The sequence below is a fragment of the Apteryx rowi genome, unplaced genomic scaffold (assembly GCF_003343035.1).
Source record: "Apteryx rowi isolate R43461 unplaced genomic scaffold, aptRow1 scaffold_24, whole genome shotgun sequence".
NCBI classification, from domain to species: Eukaryota; Metazoa; Chordata; class Aves; order Apterygiformes; family Apterygidae; genus Apteryx; species Apteryx rowi.
The window spans coordinates 295,644-309,450 of record NW_020448752.1 but is presented as its reverse complement, the minus strand read 5'-3'; positions in this window follow the sequence as shown (position 1 = coordinate 309,450).

The window sequence follows — 13,807 nt, the reverse complement described above, 5'->3', positions numbered from 1 at the left end:
TGGCAAACCCTGGCACAGAGGCAGCCTGTGCCCTCCCTGCCTCCCCGCCGCTGGTGCTCCAGGTTGGGCAATGCTCTTGGACACCTTCCTGCGCTGGCTGCTCCGCTTTCCCGCGAAACACCCACACGGATGTGCCGGGGAGCAGGGCAGGGAAGCTGCCGGGGCTTCTCCGCATGTCTTTATGAGGGTGATTGAGCCGTGCTTGCTCGTGCAAAGAGAAACAAACTAAATAATAATTGTTATGGCTGTGGAAGAGCTCTCTCGGTGTTACCATAGCCTGTCTTAAATTGTCACTACCTCATTAGCGGTCTGCCCTGAAGAGAGAAATCCATTATGCATGTGGGCCGGAAAGAGAAAGTGAGCGCTGACGTGCTGAATTTATTAGCCCCTGCCCAGACACTACCACGTGAAACGTGCCTGGATCAAAGTGCCGCGGCACAGGGCTGGAATGGGCTCCCCCGACCGGAGCACCCGTGAAAACCTCCTCCTCGGGCCCTGGGGAGCCTCGCGCATCTCGCAGCCTGAGTGCCGAGAGCGGCRCGTCCCAGGGGATGGCGAGGTGGCACAGGCAGGTCCTCTGCAGAGCACCCAGCTGCTGGCGGTGGTGGCCCCGGGCGGGTGAATGTGCAGTAGAGCATCAGCTTGGTGCTTGGGCAGTGCTCAAAAGCACGTGATAAAGGAGCCACCTTAACCCCGCCTGGTCCTTAGCGTGTCTGAACCACGTGGCTCCATGGCTGTGTTCAGCGCTGTGCGTTGGGAAAAGGGGGGAGCCAGGGATGCTGGACATGCAGCTGCAAGGTGGGTCTCAGCTGGGGAAAAKCATCTGTGCAAGGAAAGCGGCTAAAGAGAAGCAGGCAGGATGGTGGGAAACTCAGAGGTTATGAGACTGGGCTGGAGAGGTTATGAGCAAAGCTGAAATCTTGCCCCAACTCTCCCATTCCCAACTCGGCTGAAGCTCGTACCCAGACCCTGCTGCCACAGTGAAGAGCTCTCTTCCCCCGAGACCCCTGGCACCCGTAACGGGAGCAGGGGAACGTGTGTCTGAACATTTCCGTCAGCTTTTCRAATGTGGCTGAGCCCTGAAGATCTGACATTTGGCCAATAAAATGTTCTCCAAAGATTTGTGGAGAAACTGAAGTGTGCATATTGTTAAAATCTCATCATTTCCCCGCACCGCGCAGGGCCGCAGTGCCGAGAACTGAATAGCACATTATGGYGTACATAAAATTAGTGACATTGTGTTTTTGTTGCTTCCTTTGATTAGGAAAGCGTGTTGCAAGTGGTGTGTTTAAACAGATATTATGCAGGGTAGCGATAACCAGTTTTAAGTCATTATACAAGCAGTTTAATTTGATGTTGCTCTATAAATAATCTAAGTCTATTTGCATGCATATTTTGTTGACAGGAAGATAAAAACCATAATTCCTACAAACAGCATAATGATGTTATGTTGGTAGCAAAAAAAAAAGGAAAAATCTGCCATTCAAGACTTAATGGTTCAATCATTAAAAAATAGAACTTCATCACAGCCAGTAAAATTAAAGAGTATCCCTCCAGCCATAACCTACTCTCCATGGAAGTAGAGAAAAGACAAGATCAACTCTAAGAGTTCAAGAAGGAATGTTTTGCTTCAGAGTTTAAGATTCTTGCTGATTTCAGTGTTCTCTGAATTGGATCATTACATCTTTGTAGTATGTCTTGGTGTATAACTTAGATATGCAAACAAAGTACATTTAATGGTTCTCTGACTAACTTCCTATAAGAGCACTGCATGCTTGCAAAAGAAGAAAAGAAATAGTTTCACTGTTCAGTCAAGAGGAGTTGCCTTTTAGAACCGATTTCTCTTCGTTGTGGGTCTAAAAGCAAATCTCAGCCACCACGGGGCGACCCACGCAGCCCCGGGGCGGCGTTGCCCCCAGCACAGCTGCCGCCTTGGCAAAGGACTGCGGCCAAAGCCGGCCTGGAGAAAGGCAGAGCATGTCCCTTTGCCGCAGGAGGCACCCAAAGTTCCCAGGGAGTGGGAATAACAGCCTAGTTTTTACRGCTACCAAGGAAAAGTCTTTTATTTAGTAGTTTCTTGATGCCTGGCTTGAAACTTCTACACTGTGCACCCTTTAAAAATTTCATTCCTATTGCTGCTGTTCTGTGAGCAAAGCTCTGCAGAGGCAAACTTGCACCAAAAAGGGTAAAATCAAGCTGTGCTGGAGTCTCTGAAGTGTAAAGAGTGGGCAAATGTGCAGATCTTGGATACTGAGGTCTTGTGCAAGAGGCATCTTGTCCTGACCCAAAGTGAGCCAAGCCTCCTGGGACATACAGAGCAACGAGTGCACCCATTTCTTTCCATGTCAAACAAGCAAACTGATTTTTCCTGAAATTTTTCCCCATGTTCTGTGAAACAGGCTGCTCTGAAGTCCACCTGCCTAGCGCCTGCAGAGCAAGCCGGCCGCCTCCTCRGATCTCCCCCTCTGCGCAGAAGATGAATTCTGGAAGCTAGTGTGGTGCTTGTTGCCTTGCAGCTAAGTTTTCTAGTTGAGGTTCCCTGTTTAAAGCTGCTCACAGATTGAATGCAGGAGCCACAGGACGTATGCTTGCTTGATGGCCTCATGAACCGCGTTTTGTGTGAAGGTGCTTCAGAGCTTGGAGGGAAACCGGCAGAGAGGCTTAGCTGTGCCCAGCTGCATTTGCCTCATGGCCACCTAACCTGGCTGGCCCAAGCTGCGGTGATGGATCCTGCAGAAAACTGCAAATTCATCCTGCAAATCTGCCTGCCAGATCCCAAAGGCTTCCCTAAAGAGAAGGCACAGCAAACAAGGCTCATCCTCACAAACTGTGAGACAAAGAATCTGGCAACAATCCTTTAAGTAGTTTCTGACTTCTGCTCATTAAGAATTAAGCGTTGCTAGAAAAGAAAGATGAGCTCATCCTTCTTCCATGCCTTTGCTCACTCCGTTTTTTCTGAATGAATCATTTAAAACTTTCAGCTGGGACTGACAGCTTGGGAGAGGGACTCGGCTTTTAGYGTTGGTCCATTAGGTCTGCTGTTTGTTTGCTATTTATTACTCCATAAAACTTTGCTTTATTTTAACAAACAATTTCATCTGTCTGCAAGAATAAATAAAATACATCATTTCTTCTCCAAACCAGGCAAAGCCACATTTGCCAAGTCAGAGACGTGTTGCCATTTTCTTGAGGCACAGCATCTGTAAAGAAAGCCTTTGCATTCCCTGGAGAACATACTTCATTCATTTCACGGTGCATGGTTCTTGATTATCCCAGTTGAGTTTCTTAATAAAAGATGCCTGTTGTTGAAAATAATAAGCCAGAGAATATTTCCACGCTATAATTTAGCAAGTATTCTTAGCGCAGCAGTTAATAACCCAACCATTTTACAGGCAGCACTTTCCATATTTTACATCTCAATATTGAGGCTATGAGAAAGTGGAGGGTCTCCCATCAGGTCCTAAAAGACAAACCACGTTTTCTTAACTTGGACAAAGCCTTCACTTGTTGTTAACTCAAACAGTTGAAAGGTTTTCCMTTTCCACCTAACTTCCCCCTGCTTTTTGTTGTTGTTTTTAAAAAAGTAACGTCAGTGCAGAACAGGTTCCTATAAAGAGCCAAAGAAATTGAGAATGGACAGCACAGAAGCTCAGGCCAACTTCAAATGGGGAGTTGCCCAATTAGGATCACCATTAAAACACCTGGAGGTGAATTTTTACCTTGYTTATAACTTTTTGAAGAAATTATTTTAGAAATGTGAAATTACTGAGAGTTAATCCAGCTGAGAGTTTGTGTCCCAGCCAATTTATCACTAGTCCTGAAACAAGCAGAGTTCTCACTACATGTCCTGTCTCCCATAGGGAAAAATCCATATGTCCATTTTATTGGTATTCAGAGTCTCTATTTGTACAATGATCAGCACAAGGCAGCAGGTGGGACTGGCACACGCCRCTGTGGCTCATGCGGGAGGCTCTGTGTTATGTTCATTAAATCAGATTTTCCAAAGAGCAGCACACAGATAATTGTCAGCAGGTCTGAGTAGGCTTTATGTCTTCCTGGATCAAGGACGTTTGCCCAGACTGGTAAACAACGACACTTTTTCTGTGCTTCGCTGAACACATCTGGATATAGAATTATTAAGCAAATGCCCTTTGATTCACAGTGGGGAATGGTAAGTAGCTCTCGATGGGTTTACCAAATGGCATASTATGTAAGAAGGCTAATGATTTATCAACATGCAATATGCATTTACTGCACATGGGACTTAAACTAAATTGGTCCCCRATTTGAAATAAAGTATGAAGAGCAAGCAGATGAGAATAGAAACAGTCCTAGTATGAGGCCTCTGATCCTATGGACACAAGGACGGGAGATGTGAAGAACTAGCCACCGCTGCTTTCATCCATCTGGGAGCGTYTCAGTGACCCGGGGAGCCCAGGAGGTGTCTAATTGACTCTGCTTTTTTAGCAAATGGATAATTGATGGGTTGTTTGTAAATGACATTCTCATGGTTGGTTGGATACTCAGTGCAATTGGYCTGAAGTGATTGTTGGAGGCACTGATGAGCTTTGGTCCACTTGCAGAGGGGCTGAGGTAGACAGAGCAGAAGAGCATGTGACCTCCTTGGCAATGCCTGGGCAGACATGTCAGGAGGGGTGGATTTTTGGGCCAGTTTCACTGTTCTGGCAAGAACAAGCTTTCTCACAGCCAGAACAGAAACCTGCTGAGCTCTGAGYGCGGGCCAGCCAGCTCTTATGTCCTGACCTCCCTGCACCGCAGCATCCCCCAGCTGTCAAGCGTTCACTCCGCTGTGCTCTCTCACTTCGATCATCAGCACTTTTCACTTCCTTTCCTGCTTTTCCAGCTGCTTATCATATGTCCTTTTTCAGGGTATTGCTCCGTTAGGGCCCTTTCTTTCACTGGTGCACAAAATTCCCTCTTACTGTTTGCCATTTGTCTTCCTACCCACAGCAGTACGGTGCTTGGAAGGGCTGTCGGGAAGTCCTGCAGTTGTCATGATCTGAAGTGATGGGAAAGCAAACAGATCCAGGCCTTTTGGAGGTTTCTTGGGGCAATTTAGATTTAGATCTAGATTTAGAATGTCTGATTCAGAGCATTGCACAGGCTATTGCAGTTCACTAGCTGTTGGGCACGAAGAGAGCAGGGCTGTCTGCGTAGATGGTGCTGGGTTTGGGGTTTGCTGTCCTTACAAGAGATTCCTGGGGGTACAGGAGCAAAGCAGAAGCTGGTGTTGCTGGCTGCCTCCCCATGCCTGTTGGGTACATCCTCTGCTCTCTCCCTTCGGGTTTCTTGCTTGGCTGCTGAACTGAATGGTCCCTTCCTGGTCCTCTTTGCTCAGCCGTTGTTGCTGCCTTCCCCAAGGTGCTCAGTGACATGGCAAATGTGAATAGATTCGGCTGGTGAATGGATGCTGAGGAGACTTTCCAAAGGAAATAGAATGCGTGTGCAGACCCATATTTTCCAGTCCAGGCCTCCAGCAAGTAGGGCCATGTGTCAGGCAGTGACCATGCAGTGTTGCCCACCCCAGCAGCTCTGAAAGGTCTCCTTTCTCCAAAATGTATAGATCACTTTGCCATGTAGGATTGGTGACATTGTTTTCTGATTTCTATAACTCACCAGTCTAAATCATTTATCACTTGATTTAACTGTAAAAACATGGTTGTCTTCCTACTTCCAGTGATATTTTTCTATGCAGCAGGAAGAAAGGCTCTCTACTGCTCCTTTCAAGAGCAACAAAACTAAATGGTCAAATATTCTTAAAAAGATATGGATGGGATCTGAGGGATACCATTCCTGAGGGATATAAATACAGCCTTCTGAGGGAATAAATACATGCTGCAGATAGCTCCTAGCCCTCCTCTTTGGGCAAGGTTCATACTCTCCATGTCTAGCATGAGCAAGTGGACGTTGCAGGTCCACGCAGGAGCAGCTCTCCACTTTGGAGGTATTCGTGCTCCTGTGTGCAGCCTGTGTTACAAGGAGATCAGCAGTTTGCCAAAGCAGTGGTGTGAGGCTGTGGCTCCAAGGGATTTGAAACCCGTGTGATTTCAGGATCAGCCTGCAGTTTGGGCTGCAGATGAGACAGCAGAAAATGAGGATGGAAAGGAATTTGAATGGAGCACCGTGCAAGGAGGACCCCTGTCCTGCCAGTTGCTGCGACTTGGCCTTGCCTTCCTCTGTCACCTCCACTGGGGACCCGATGGCCTTCTAGCCATGTCCCTACTGCCTTTGCATGTCTCCAGTGCGCCCAGGCTCCAACCCTGGCACAGCAGAGCATTAAAGACTCTGCAAAACCCAACCCTAATTTTCACTTTGGGGGCCTTGCATAGGATAAAGGAAGTGTCTTTTGAGGAGTCTTAGAAGTCTTTAGAGGATGAATGTTGAAACTCAGGAAGGGAGCTGGAAACAGCCAAAGGACGTAAAGGCAAAGAGGGAAACAGGATTTGAACCAAAGAATATAAAGATAGAGATATAGAATATGTCTGCGCAAGCACCACATGGGAAGGATTTATCCCAGCCTCGAAAGTGCACACAGTGAAAATACAGGGACTTTGCTTCTGTACAGCACTCTTATTTGAGTGCCTGAAACCGCAGTCCAAAGAGTGAATGGAGAGCTTTTATGTGCTTTACCCTTTGCCAGGATCTTCTGATGTTCCTAATAGCTGATCCACATGGTAGCTCTCTCAAAGCCACAGATTATCAGGGCAAATCAAGTTGGCTCAAGGTCCTAATATCATATGCAGATTTTTTTTGATCAAAAATTAGATTTCACATCAGAGGAAAACTGCAGCTTCAAATCTGGCACACAGATAGGCAAGTGACTCCTTTGCAAGAGGGCTAGGTCCTGTGAAATAGTATTCATCTGTTTTAATTGTTGTGCAGCTGGGTTAAGCCTTGCCTCATTACGATATCATTAGGTGCATTAATATTTTTTGACAAAAGTACATTAAAATTGTTGATTGATCTCGGGGCGCTGTGGAGACCATGCTGGCTTTCTAGAGTGCCTGGAAATGGTTTGTGTTTTGATATGAATGAAGRTGAAAGGAATGAGAGTCTATCAGACAGATGTCCTGTACTGTGCCATTTGGTATAGGGTGTTTGCAGAGAGGGATTTGACATGGAGCATGGTATGATAGAAGGAATCTGTAAACCGGAATAAATCAAGATACAATAACATCATACCAGAGAAGACAGAAGATATACAAGATGAAAAGGTKCAGGTTCAAGTGTTCTGAGGATTGAACTCCTAATGGAAGATCCTTGATTTGTAAAAAGTCCAAAGTCTAGAAGTGAAAGGTGTGCATATCACTAGTTTCAACAGTTGTCAGTTCTCCTTCATCCTTATATCTAACTTTGAGACTGAAATTCTGTCTCACCACAAAAACTATGTGTACAAGAAATGGGCCCCGTGCTGTGATTATTTGCTGTGATTATTTAATTTGGGATGCTCTTCCTGGTTGGATTTTAGCAAACAGATCAGTCAGCTTTTCCTAGGACAGAGCAGTCTGGCTGCCTGGTGCTGGCAGCTCTCGTTGTGCTGCAAGGCTGGTGATGCTCGGTGTCCTGATCCCTCTGCTCCCAGCGCCACGTGAATAACAGAGGCTCAGCTTGGGGAAAAAGAGTTATGGAAATAACTCAAAGAGCTGAAGTCACATGGAAGAAAGAAAAAAAACATACATATTATTTTTAAATGTGTTGATTTGAAGGGGGAGGGCAGAAACATGATTTGTACAGTTTTTTGTATACCCTCAGTTTAGAGAGGGATGAGCTTGGGAGCAGGGCTGAGTGCCACCATGGGGGAGCTGGGACAGGCCACTTGATTTTTTGATGCTGAGATGTTTTATTCCCGGCTCTGCTAGTAGAGTGCTGTACGAACAGCAGTGACTGAACTTCAAGAGTACTTGCGAGTGGTTTTTAGCTCTCTTGACTTAGCCAAGGGAAAGCAACAAGGACTCAACCAGCATTTTAATTACCACAGCATGAAAAATGTGTAGCAGTGATCAGATGGTTTCGTGGGAGATGAGATTGATGCTTGACAGGGCACCGCAGGGAGCCCATGACTTTTTGCTTGCTGTCATGCCCAGAGCAGCTCTCCCTGTCTCCCTGCTGAGGACACCAGTCTTAACCCTCACTTCGTCTCCGGTTTAACTTGTCATCTGGAAGCACTTTGTTAACCATTGCTTAGGAACGAACTAAATATGGATCCGGCCTGTCATTTCCATGGGGTAACTCCAACAGTGTCCTTTAAAGTGTGATTTCACATTGCAGAAGCTCCTTGACTGGGAAGAGCTTTCCCTTGTGCTCTGCACCAGTTCAGAGCATCGCTCTGATTTCTTCCTACTCCTGTCGCATACCTCAGTTCAGGTGCCTTTAGCATATTATTTACAACATGGTGGAGCACTTTGTTCAATCTTGTAAAAAATCACTCCCTCCCATAACATAATCTTTGTACGGTTCTATCTCCTTAAAATTTACCTGACTGGCTGGGATTAAGGCTAGAATATTTTAACATCTCTTTTTCCTATCAAGCAAAATCAAAGCTCCTAAACTCTGCAGGGCTGATTGAAGTGCAATCACGCCTAATAGTTGCAGCCTGTGGGTGATTGACTTCGGGTGCTTCTGGGAGCAAATGGCCAAAGGTGGCCCCAGAGCCCAGTGGAAGTGCCCCATGGAGATGGGCACCAGGTGGGTTTGGTCCTCAGGAAGATCAGCTGGGAAATACGAGCAGCAGGTGATGGCCCAAGGGAACATCAGGAAGGAAGTAATTAATATGGGCCTGAAGCAGTGAGGGAGATGATGTCTGACCAGCAGGAACTTGAGCAAGCAGGAGGAGATTGGGGTGCAAAGGCAAGTGAGGAGATGTGGGTGCAAGGAAAGGGGTGTAACAGGAGCCCTCTCCCCAAGGAGGTGAGGGGACCCAGCTCTCCTGTGGTGTGTTTGCTGTGTGTGAACCAGCAGCTGCCCACAGTGCTGATGCCTTTGCCCCGTACCACTTGTCTCGGGGTGAGCCTGAAGTCCCTGTGTTTTGATGGGGAGGCACTTTTCCTGACACAGTAGTAGAGACAAAACTCTTCAGCCTCAAAAGTGGGGCCTTTTCCTTTGGTACCATCTGGCACCGGCCCTGGAGGGGAGCAAGCCAGGGTGGTTTTGGGCACCCTTTTTCCAGTCTTAGTGGGAATATAGCTGTGCGTGGCTGGGGTTCACTTTGCTTGAGCCCTGGGATTTCAGTGGCATGCATTGGCCATGAGCAGTGCCAGGATGGCTCCAGGGCTGTGAAAACCCTCCTCAAAAGGGAGGCCTTGCAGCAGCTAACCACCTTGCGTGGTGCAAGGGGGTTGGTGCAGCTCTGGGAGGAGGATGCACCAGGCTGGTGCTCTAGGGGAGGCTCCTTTGGAGGAGAATTAGCTTCTATTAGAGCTAAGCTTCAACTTAATTATTTTAGCTACACTGGGATAATTTCAATTAGCTCTTCATATCTGATGCTATCTCTCCTGTTTTACTTAGGCAAGCGTTTGCCCTGATTTTTGCTCTTGTCCAGGAGTTGGACGTGATTAAAAGTCCCGCTCGCTTTCTAGTTGCGTTGCATTTATGCTCTGCATCTCACTGTTTGTCAGATTGCTCAGGATATTGAAACAACTTATTGGAAGCAGCTTCTCTTTGATTAAACCTCATCTGTGGTGTGGAGGTGGGCTCATTTGTCTGCCTCTCTTATCGCACCAGGATCGGCTCTCAGATGATTACAAACATTCTTATAAAGTTTTTTTTCCCCTGTGGTAGTTGCTTGGCAACTGCATCACTGTCATGTCACGCACGCAGCGGAGCTAACATGCAGGCAATCTCCCTTTGTTTGGGGGGAAAAGGTGTACTTTGGAAAGGAAGAAGATTAAATAAAGAAAATGAGTTCTGTGAGCCTAGGTGGAAGTGACTTGTTTCCCTGGGGTGAGACATGCTAAAAATGGCACCCACAAATCTTTGCTGGGACTTGGGGACAACCTGTGCAGGTGATGGGAGAAGCAGCCTCCTCCCGGACGTGTCCTGGTCCTGAAGGGGACCCTTGGACCTGGCCTTGGGAACTGGGCTGCTGCCTCCCCTTGTCCCAGGGAGTGTCCTGCTATGGGGACTGAGGTTAAAAGAAAAAAATATATATATTTATTTTTCCTCCCTCTTCTGATGCTGTCTGCTGCTCCAGGATGTACTCTTCTGTTTTGTCTCTGTGATTTTTTTTTCCTGTTTCTAGGCTGCTGTATGTTTTTTATTTTACTCCCTCCTACCCAACGCATTATCCGTACAGTTACATTCTCTAAGCCCCTCTGCCTGCCTGTCCAGCTTGGAGTGGTCAGTTGTTACGCAGATAGCTGCAGCTTTGCTCCACAACAGGCTGCTGTGCGGCACCATCTGCTTTGATCCCCCATCACAGGCGGGAGCTCTGTTGGTGTCAGGCTGGAGACCTCTGCTTGTTGTAGCTATTCCTCTGGTTTTAGGCCAGCTGATCTCCCAGGTGACTGGAAATGTCAGAGATGAGATACTGTGATCTGTCCCTGTTCAATATCAAAGTAAACTTGTGGCTGGCTTGTAATAATTGAAACCAACTTGGCTGATCGATATGTCTAAGTTTAGCTAATTCCTGCCCAAGTTCAGACTTTCTCTTTAAACAAACTTCCTTGGGTGACCTTTTATTCCTTTGCTTGCATCAGTAATTCCATCTGTTTGCATTTATCAGTGCAATAGGAGGTATGTGCTTGAGCAAGCTGCATGGGAAACTTTGATAAAAAAATGTCATGAGTAAATTCTGATTTGCCAAGAAGGTTTGCAATGCATTTTCAAGAGACTTGGCTGGGGGAAACCACTTCAACTCCTTCCTTGGAGGACCTTCCTGTTTTGAAGTGTCCCTTCTCTTCTGAGACTGCCCAAACCTGTCAACTGTGAATTTACCTTTTGTGAATTCTTTACCCTGTTTGAAAGTGGATCAATTAGAAAATGCCTTGCTATGAATGTAACAAAGGCGTGTCTTAACTGCTTCCATGGTAAGAAGCCAAGTAATAGAGATAGCATTTCATGTGGCTCTAGATTTGCAGTCTGTGTTGGTGCATGCCATACTGAGATCTCTTGGCATTGCACCGAAATGTCCATTTGGCTGTTTTACTCCCTCTCCCCAGTAAACATAGGCTAATGTTTCTTGGATGCACAGATGTAGCATTTCTAATGGAAAATAAATCTGCTTCATGGGAACTAGCACAAAAATCCTAGTCCTATGTTGTGATCCACTAGTGCGGACATGAGTTTGGAGAGCCTTGTTAAAGCCAGCAGGGCTTTGTGTGGGGCTCAGCACCAGATAGCCCAGGGCTGGATTGGTGCCTTTAGCTGGTAGGCAAGTTCATTGCCCTGTGATTCATTCCAAAATGAGGAAACTAGCTGAGCTTTTAGATGACAAAAGGGTGGGTGGCCTTGAAAGTGCGTAGAATCACTGTTGCACAGACAGCGTGTGAAGCAAAATGAACATGCTTTATACCTCCCCTGCTCATCTGCTCCCCAGTTCCTTGGTATTAAAGGTCATTGAGTACTCTGCAAAACTTATCATGTCTTACTCCATGATGTCTGTCTTTCAATTGCCTCCCCTGTTGTTGCAAAGTCTGAGTGAGGGAAGCTGCCTTGGAGTTGGTTATAATTTCTCTGTGCTGTGGGAAAGCAGGAGTGAAGCAGCACAGGTGGCTCCGTGCTGGTGTGGGAAGCAGGGCTCTGCTTCATGGGCATGACCAGGGTCTCAAAAGCTGCAGTTGTCCCATGCTGGAGCACAATGAGAAATATTCTGAAGTTTTCTGAGAGCAGGGGGAGAAGCTGACCCACTCCAGAACTCCCAAAAAGCTGGCAAGTGGCATTTGCACCCAAAATGAATACTTCCCTATCAGCTCCTCTGGAGCAGGGTGTTGCTGCTTGGAGTGAAGTGGGACCTGGTGTTTCTCTCTTCTTCCTTCTCCCCTGCCTTTCCCCCAACTTCAATCACAGCAGCCTTCCAAGGTCAGTTGAAAAGACCTTGTTCCAAAGGCTTAATTGAAGAGGCAGTTTTGCAAAACTTCGTTTTCCATGGCATGCATTTTCAGATGAGGTGGAGGTAGGGCACAGGACTTTGTCTGCAGAGCACTGTCTTGTCCTGCCTGCTCTGACTTGCCATTGAAGACCTTCTAGTCCCTCTATTTTTAGATGTGCTGAATGCTCCCTTATATATTTTTCTAATTAACTGTCAGAACTGAAGTGGCTGCGTGTTACTGACTGTCAGAGCAGAGTTCATGCTGCGTCATAAAATGACTGGCTTCGACACCTACAAAGTAATGTGAACTGTGTATTAGGCTGCTGGTATGGGATGTTTTATTTTGTTTTTTTCCTGAGCGTGCTTGCTGTACTTAGTTCAACATCTAGGTCAGAAACAAGGGAGTCCCACGCTGTTCTGCCTGGCTTGTCTGCCAGCTGCAGCCAGCTGCATGCTGAAACTTCAGAAAAAAATGTCCCCGTCCCCTCGCATCAGTTACTTGCAGATCTCTCCTGACACTGCATTTTTCTAAGCCTCCCTAATGTGCCTTCCCATATCATCGCTGTTTTCAGTGGGATCCAGAGCGATCAAGTGATTTTCCCCAGTGAAGGACAATGTGATCATCAGGCTTGTTAGACTGCTCTTAATTTTAACAATGCATTGAATCTCTCCCTGTATATTTTTGTTGACTATCACAGCTTTTCCCTGCCCTGTTTCTCATTCTCTTAGGTCTCGAGAGCTGCAGTCTTGTCGTCTTACTAGATGTTTCTCCTGGTTTGACCTTAGGTTTTGGCCTCAGCCAAGGTAAAGCTGTGCAGTGTTAGGAAACTGGGTGTGTGTGGGGGGGGTACTGCTCTGTGCAGGCTTGCATCTGAAGTTGAGTGCTTAGGAAGAAAACTCCAAATTTTGCTTTATACCTAAGCACTGCAAATTTTAAGCCAATTTCAGTGTGTTCACACTACAGTATGTCACACTGAGCTACAAACTGAACCCTGTTTGGCCAGGAGCTGGGTGAAAAAAGGAGGAAAAAAAAATCAAAACATGTAAGCTTCATAGTCCAAACACATCTTCTCATTTCCCTGAATTTTGCTGTAAAATAGGTGCATACTGTTGGGTTATATTGTTTATATGGTTTAAGATCCTCCAGTCACCCAGACCATAGAAAAGAGCTTTGCAGATGACAGAAGAGGATTCAGTTGGGGGCACAGCTCCTGGGGGAGTCGTGGCACAGCTGAATGCTTTTGAGCCCTAAGGGTGTCTGCAAATAGGCTAAATAGAGCCCTGCATGCTCTCAGGGTAGCATCCAGGAGTGACATGTAGGTATGAGGTTCCCTCCTTGCAAGCTCACAGGATACAAATGCTCCCTGTGCAGGGAGCAGCACTTTGCCCAGGGTGTCTGCAGCAGAGCTGAGACCCAAGCAAGGCTCTGGCCGGCTGGGGTTGTGCTTTGATCGCAAGGTCATCCTCTGTTTCTGCAGGAGGCATCTCCTATGCTTTTGACCCATGGACAAATGAAATTCAGGGCTGCTCAGTTCTGCTTTCAGCTTTTTGGAGAGAAGCCTAGAGGGTGGCAGCCACGTGGAGCAAGGGCAAAGCATTTGCATAAAACATGGGGGCAGAGCTCCAAGGGGTTGAGAGCAGCATCTCCTGTATCCCTAGCTAAGGGCATACGGAACTGCACTGACAATTACAGCGTGAGGACAAGCTGAAAGCTGTATGGAGAGAGCTTATTTGGGAATTAAAGCAAGGCACGAGATGGGG